Here is an 8,920-nt window from a genome sequence, read left to right on the forward strand (position 1 = left end):
TCAGATGGTTCATAAGGTAGACCAGTCCCAGACCACCTGAGGGGTCAGATAGTTCATAAGGTAGACCAGTCCCAGACCACCTGAGGGGTCAGATGGGTCATAAGGTAGACCAGACCCAGACCACCTGAGGGGTCAGATAGTTCATAAGGTAGACCAGTCCCAGACCACCTGAGGGGTCAGATGGTTCATAAGGTAGACCAGTCCCAGACCACCTGAGGGGTCAGATGGTTCATAAGGTAGACCAGTCCCAGACCACCTGAGGGGTCAGATGGGTCATAAGGTATCACACATGTATTTAGGCCCTAAACCATTCAGTGCTTTATAAACCAGCAGGATTAGAAGTCAATTATTTGTTGGACAGGAAACCAGAGGAAAGACCTCAGAACTTGAGTGATGTGATCCACTTTCCTGGTCTTAGTGAGGACTCAAGCTTTTTACAGAGGCCTGTGAACACACCGTTAAAGTAGTAAAGTCTACTGAAGATAAATACATGTAAGTTTCTCTAAATCATTTTTAAAGGATTTTCTAGCCCAACAATACAAACTAAGAACAAATATATATATATATATATATATATATATATATATATATACAAATACATATATATTACCAAAATAATTCACACAATGTTAGTTACTGTCCCTCTTCTGTTAGCTTGTTTTAAAGCAGTTTAGCCTTTGGAATGGCAGTTGTAGCTAGTTGTCTTGTAATCAGAACATTTATCCAGAATGTGCTTTCCTTTCCAAGTTTAAAATAATATATATATATATATATATATATATATATATATATATATATATATATATATATATATATATATATATATATATATATATATATCCAAAAGGATTCTCTATGTCTTCACACAATGTTAATTACTGTTCCTCTTCTGTTAGCATGTTTTATATGGCAGTTGACAGCAGCAGTTAGAGGCAGTTAGCAGTTGGTAGTTGTAGCTAGTTGTCTTGTAATCAGAACATTTATCCAGGAATGTGCTTTCCTTTCCAAGTTTTCCTTATTAGTGGGTTACCTCACCTTTAGATTGCTTTTTTTAAGATTCGTGGAAGGTAATCTTTCACGGCGTCCCATTTTTTTAGGTTCAAAGTTTAAGATTGTTCAAGAGCTCATCTTTTGATAATAAAACATGCGTGAGAGAAGTTGTTGCATGTTAAGCGTGGTCTGAACTTGGTTCAAACTACAAGTACTTGTGTTCTGACATTAAAAGTTGTTGCAAGAGACCTTCAGCTATATACAGCCAGCTTGACAATATATTCTCCAAGGAACAGACAGGTTGTTGTGTTTGGCAGAAGTTAATGAAGGAAAATATGTATTTTTTTCCAACTAAAAATAGAGCACAAAAAACATGCCCTTGTAAGTACTAAACCATGTTTCTGGTACATCAGTATATAAGATTACTGGCATAAACCATGTAGATAGGTGCTTAAACGTGTATCAATGTTTATACAAAAGATGAAATACAACAGTAAATTTAATTTACACGAGCACCAATGCTTTAACCACTAAACACTAATACATCCATTTGTAGTCGACAGTAAACTAACAAGCATCAGCACTACTGTACTCAAACCAAAGAGATATTAACCTAAACATGTTAATATAACCCTAAATAGTAGACGACTTTTGGATGAAGCCAATTTTGTGGACTTTAAGGCAAGGAGTACGAAGATTGTACGAATATGCTCTCTCCTGTGAGTCCATGGGCAAAAGGAACTTCCTGAACATCACTTCCTGTTAGATCAAAGAATAAAGATGAATTCACAACAAAACTTATATTCAATGATTATTTTTTACATAAAATCCCGAGGGATTTCATTTCTTAGTTTCTTCTGTTCAGGTTGAGGTCTGCTCTTTCGTGACACACTCAGTTTTAGTTCCTGTGTTGGAAGCCAGTGCTGCCTCAATATTGAAGTTTATTTATTCCTATTCTTAATTTTTTTAAATTTTAATTATTGTACCAATAGGTTGAGTACTTGTATGCAACATTCGTACCGTCTCAGAATCCGCCATTTTCTTTGCTGCAGTCGTTCAGCTGAAGGCCCCAGGGAACAGTCCAAATTCGGCTGATCACCCGAAAGTCCTTCAACAGGTTGGATCCAGTTCTCTTATCTGTGTTCGCCATGGAGCTCATCGGTGACGTGGTCTAGGTAGTTTTTGTACAACATGTACTGATGCGGGGAAATCCTCACTGTAAGCACATACTCGTGTTTGTCCCTTCTCTGCACACATCCAAACAACATTGCATGAAGCACATGTACTCGGTTCTTCATGACCCGGACGTCTGTTGATGTGGAGTCAGCACACTGGTCATTCTGTGTTGGGTTCATGAAGCGGTTTCGGAATTCTCTCAGTTTCATCTCAGCTGTTTTGCTAATGCTACACGCCATGGAGCCGCTATCTAACAGGCCACCTGTTGTAACGGTCCCACCCATTACCACACACACAGAAAAATTAAGGTGCCATCTGGAACCGAAACTAGACTTTATAGAGGGCCAGCACAACGCCCATGGCCAAGGAAATGTCTGCCTCTTCATTGTCCACCAGCAGTTTCTGTCCATCCATTGTCACAGCACCTTCTGTGCTGTGACCCAGGGGCTTGCCATCGCTGTTGCTCAACACAATGGTGGGGTTGGGCTAAGTGGCTCCTGAAAACCAAACATTTGAGACTTAAAGCTGTATTCTGTAAATTTGTAATGTTTACCAATCAAAGCATTCTGCTATGCTTAGTTGCACATTAAATAGTATAGTTTGTTGACAATATTAAATGATTTGATCCAATTCATGTCATATTTTTTAAATTGCACGTAATTGTAATTTAGTCCAAAAGATATATTTAATATATTAAAATCCAGAATCAGGCAATGCATTTTTTTGTACACATTTCCCTTTTTTAAATAAACAAATTCAAGTTGACCCACACAAACATGCATGACTAACCTTATCTATTGCAAACAACAGTGATGCATTTTCCTTTAAGACTGATGGTAGGAGGAGTATGGCAGCATTCACCAACTGGCCTGTAAATGACAAATCATGTTTCAATAAAAGTCAACACTCTATTTAAGCTCCTCCCTTCCAAAAATGTCCAGTCTGCTCTTATTAGTTAGCATTTCCAGGGCTAACTGTAAACCTGTAGCCATCTACACAGCATCACTGGCTGCAGCCGTAGACTAGGAACTGTTGCTTTCTAAATTTAGTTGTACTTGGTCATAAGACCTCAAATCTTATTAACATAACACGGCACTTAAACCTCAAAACTAGTACTCAAAAGAAGGGTTGACCAAATATATAGGGATAAACAAAGTCTTAGACTTTCAACAGTTCCCTGAGATAAGACATATTCTGCTTTGGCATCTTTGTCTGCCTCATGGTATTTGATTAAGACATTCATGATATCATAAGAGACTTGCGTGGCTTACCATTTCGTTCAGCATCAGTCTTACTCTCATCAACAGAATGCAGACAAAGGCTTTTCAGATGGCTTTTTGGGGCCATGGACACAAGCTGGCTTGACAGCTTATTACATCCTCTCATGACCAGCTTGTCCACATCGTCAACCTTAAGAACTAATGAGGCCTCTTCACAGAGCTGTACAAAAACATGCCAATTAAATAATTTAATGCCTTCAGCATTCAGAAGCAAATATGAAATACTGTTTTTTTTTATATATTTAAGCATTGATATTATAAATAGTATAATTCAACCCTAACATTAGTAAAACTATTATTTACATGTGTTCAGGAGGACAAAACATTCACCTTAAATAAAGAAAAGTCTGTCTAGAGCCATACGACCCAAGGTCTCAACAATTATGTTAATATGATGCAGCATTTACACATTGGGAAATATGATCAGGACAAAACAAACATTCGCCTTAAATTTAAAAAAAAGTCACACAGCCTAAAAATGAGCCTTAAGAGGAACACCACCATAAATACGAATTCCAATGTTTTATCGTGAACATGAGCTACGCTCTCTCGAAGACAGAGAAGGTATCCTCGAACTTGTGAATGCATCAGGATTTTGTTTTCTTTTTTATACCAAAATGAGCTTTATCTTTTGTAGTGTTCCCAGTTCTGAAGCAGAAAATGTACCCATATACTCAGATTGCCTCTTGACTCCCCCAGAGGATTTGAGGTCCACCCACCAGTCTCACTAAATCACATTATTCACACTATCATTATATATTGGATAAAACACTCACCAAGATTGGAATAGAGAAGCAAGGGAATTCTTTAAAGACCTCTGCAGTAGTGTGTTGTTGAATATAGTTCTTTCTGTACTTCTGTACTTTCTGTAGGCATTGGCGAATGATGTCCAAGTTGGGCCTCATCTTTTGGCACTCCTGCTTTATTGTTGCAATATGGTGGCTCGTACTTCTTTCATCCTCCCCAGCATCCAGTGTATCCGTTTGCTGATAAAGTTATAAACAATGACACCATTAGGGCTGAGCTGGAGCATTTGAAATCAGATATAACATGCTTGGCCTCATTAACCAAAATGTAAAGATGCCATTAGATGGTATTATCAGCTATTTGCTAAAACATTTATTAAACTTCTACAGATGAAAACTTGCCTTGTATATATATATATATATATTTTGCGACGTCTTACGGCAGTAATCGCAATATATATATTTAGCACGCTTTCAAGGCTAATGATGTTGGCCGACGCTAACTAGCGTTAGCTAGCATTAGCTCCGGCCAACTAGCAGACTAACAAAGGCAATTAACTAGCTAGCTAACATTACCTCCACAAATCAATGTTAGCGAAATCCACAAAAACAGGGAAATATGGTGCTTCCAGCTACTACAGGTACCAATAATATATTAGATGTATTCAGACACTGAGATATTACAAAAACAAGCAATAATTAGCCAGTAGCAACCTATACCATCCAACACTTACCTAACGTTAGTTAACACAACTCTTCATTGGACTTCTGGCGAAGAGATGTGAATGTCAGTTGGAAGTCAGCGGTTGGAAGTCGGCGGTTGGAAGTCGGCGGTCGGCGGACACATAATTCATGAACCTGATTGGTGGTTTGAGTTGGAAGTAGGCGGGGCAGACACATACTTCATCTATGGCTTTCCCCATAGAATGTTCTGGAACACAGCTATTGATATGGAAGAGGCTATTTTTTATCAGTATTTTTTATTTAAATGGTTTATATATTTAAATAAAAAATAAAATACTTTGTTTCATTGCTTATTTTATATATATATGTATATATATGTACATATATATATATATACATATATATATATATATATATATATGAATGCATTGCATATATATATATATATGCAATGCATTCACGGTGTGTAAAAAAATTTAATACAGTACAATAATACAGTGTAATATACACTGTATTATTTTTACCATTTTCCCACTGCGGGACTAATGAAGGATTATCTTATTTTTTTGAACACATCATTTATATGTGTTCTTTTCTTTTTTTAATATAAAAATAACTAAATATATACAAATATATCAAATATAAGCTTGCAGCTAACTACCCCACCTCCAGATCGTGACAAGTTAGGGTTTCTTCCAACTGTATACCATCCCCCACTGTCAAATAACTCAAACATGAATTAAGAACCCTTTAATATCCCAAAGAACCATATGACAAGCATGTAGAACCATCCGATAGATACAATGGTTCTTCAGTAGGTGATGGTTCTTCATAGAACCACAAAGCCTTTTAAAGAACCATTTAAGAACCATTATTTTTCTGTGTGCAGGCGTGTAGAAAAGACTGTCACTACTGCCAACTCTGTTGATAAACAACAACCTCAATAAAGTACAAAACAAATAATAAAATATATATCAATTATCCAATGTCATTGACACACTGAGGTTAAACAATTTAAAGCACAATGCCCTAATCCGCAATCTTTTATAAACCTGATATGACCACAATAGTCTTCCATGGCGGATCTATTCATCAACAGTGCGACATAAGTCCTCTAACCCTTGATATATTCTTCAGGTGATAGGAGGCTGATTTTGTAGTTGTCTTGATATGGCTGTTCAGGTTGAGGTCTGTACTTTCGTGGCACGCTCACTTTCAGTTCCTGTGTTTGAAGCCTCAATATTTAAGTTGATTTTTTTCCGATTTTTTTAATTAAAATTATTGTACCAATATGTTGAGTACTTGTATGCAACATTCGTATAATTTTGTTTTTTTCAAAGAATAAAGATGAATTCACAACAAAACGTTTATTCTATGATTATTAAAATCCTGAGGGATTTCATTTCTTTGTTAAAACGATCAGAACCAAGTACAGTGTAGATACAGTCAGTCTGGAATATGCAAAGAATGCCCCAGTGTAGTAATAATAATAATAACCTTGATGTGACTTTCTCAAAGTCGTCTACTGTGAGAAAAGAGAGATTTAAAAACTGATATTCAAAGAGGTTCAGGTCCTACCCTGAACCCTGACCTTGTTGTTACTGCGAGGCCAAGTTCAAACTTTTATTTATTTTGTATTATTAATTAATGTGGGAAGAAACCGAATCACTCGGAGGAAATCAATATGTTGAGTACTTGTATACAATATTCGTACATATTGTTATGTTTTATCAAATAATAAAGATGAATTCACAAGTATTTGAGTTAGAAGCCAAGGTTGTAGTTTTATGCTTATATTCCTTATTACTCATATAATATGCAGGGGACCAACAAATACAGCTTACATGTCGATTGACTTAAATTGATCCATAAAAGAAAGAATATTCTTAATGTCTCCAATCTTATGAATTTCTTTATTTTTGAATTTGAAAAGTATATTCTGTTTAAGTTATATAAAATAAGACATTTGTACATCTAAATCTGCTTCGGAATTATTTAGAGATTTAAGTGACGTACCGGTCATTTTTAATTCATATCCACGTAACTTTCCTTTTTTCTTTTTAAAAGAAAATTCACATTGGTGTGTTGTGTCTTAATATAATATTTAAAAGTGTAATGATGCAATGGAGGTCTTGGTCCTGGCACCCATGCTTCAAATGTGAACGATTCAGGGAACTAAATCAATAATAGCAAAAACATATACAAACATATGTTTTTGCTTCACTATGTTTTGTATTTGACAAAAACAAGCAAATATGTTGCTGGTTAGTAAAGACTGGAGCACGTGGATGACTGAGACACACGTTAACATTACTAAAATGTAACATGTGAATATAATCGGAAAAGTAATGTAGTTAGAATTAGAAAGGTGATGTACAATCTTTATTTGGGACGCTACAAAAGGCACAGGATGTACCTTTGGAGGCAAAAACTGAACATGAACTTTTATTTGAGGCGTCTGTGTGTTTTTATGAGACTTGGAAAGAAAGTTAGAAAGAAATCCTTCACTTTGTGGTTCTCGGTTGAACACCGAGGTGTGAAGAACATTTAATCTGCTCTGATAAATGGACAAAGGGTTTTAGAACTAAGTCTGTTGATGCTGTTCATACATGTTCTTTTATCTCTTGTGCTAAACGTACATACAGTTTGAACAATGCATGGTGTTCCATTATTAAATGCTTTAAATGTACAGTCATGCCGAGTGTAACAGAAGGAGAAAATATGATGTTGATTATCTGCAGAAAAAGCAGCAGCAAAGTTTTGGTTTTCTTCTGGAACTGAGTCCATGTTAATCCTTGTAGGGTGTTTTTTGCCTCCAAGTACCTAAAGTCAAAAGCATAAATCCTATAGAACATATTGTGTTTTGACAAAGCCTTTTCTGAGACAGTTCAACAATAACTTCATCTCATACTGACCCCTTCAAGAATGTCGTGCATGATGTCCAAAGAATAATTGTGGTAAACATGAAAGAACTGCAGTCTGTTTTTAGAGTTGAATTTCTCTTTGAACCAAACAGGGATAACTTCTGAGCTCTTATATATATATATAAGCTCTTTTCCACGCAGGATTATCTGGGGCTCATCCTCATTGTAAACATTCTGTGCATCAGCGTTTTCAATCAAACACAAACCACAGAAATAATTACCCTTAAAACCCAGAATTGTGTTCATCCCTAAATTACACATTCTCAATAAAAAAAAAGTGTCTGTTATTAAATATGGAAGCCCATTTTCACCAAAAAGAAAACAATTCGATAAAAAGTCATAATTATGAGCATGTGCTTCAATGGCGCTGGCTTTTTCTTTTTTCACCAGTAAACAAAAAAAAAAGAAAGCCAGCCGTACGATATCATAATATCAACTTTCTTATTTCATCATTTCGACTTTCTCATAATTATGACTTTCTACATCATAATTATTTTTATTTCACTCAAAAATGGGCTTCCATAGTTTGCGGTGCTTTTATTTTTACATGTTATATTCCACCTCATAATATCGACTTTCTATCTCATAATTTCGACTTTCTTATCTCATAATTTCGACTTTCTTATCTCATAATGTTGACTTTCTATCTCATAATTATTTGTATTTTATTTCGAAAATGGGCTTCCATAGTTTAATGTTAACTAGTAATCGTTAAAGTGCGGTGCTTTTATTTTGACATGTTATATTCCTACTCACAATTTCGACTTTCTATCTCATAATGATCACTTTATATCTCATAATTATGACTTTCTATCTGATAATTTCGACTTTCTTATCTCATAATATCGACTTTCTATCTCATAATTAATCATTTTCTATCTCATAATTATCACTTTCTATCTCATAAATATCACTTTCTATCTCATAATTATTTTTATTTTACTTCCGTAGTTTAACGTTAACTAGTGAACGTTGAGTGCGGTGCTTTTATTTTGACATGTCATATTCCACCGGAAGCCGAGGCGGCGATAAGCACCAGCCGGAAGAGGAGCTTCCGGAGGAGGAGCTTCCGGAGGAGGAGCTTCCTTGGAAGCGCTGCTGTAGTCGCTGTTTCCCGGAG

This window comes from Taurulus bubalis (genome assembly GCF_910589615.1).
Source record: "Taurulus bubalis genome assembly, chromosome: 2".
NCBI classification, from domain to species: domain Eukaryota; kingdom Metazoa; phylum Chordata; class Actinopteri; order Perciformes; family Cottidae; genus Taurulus; species Taurulus bubalis.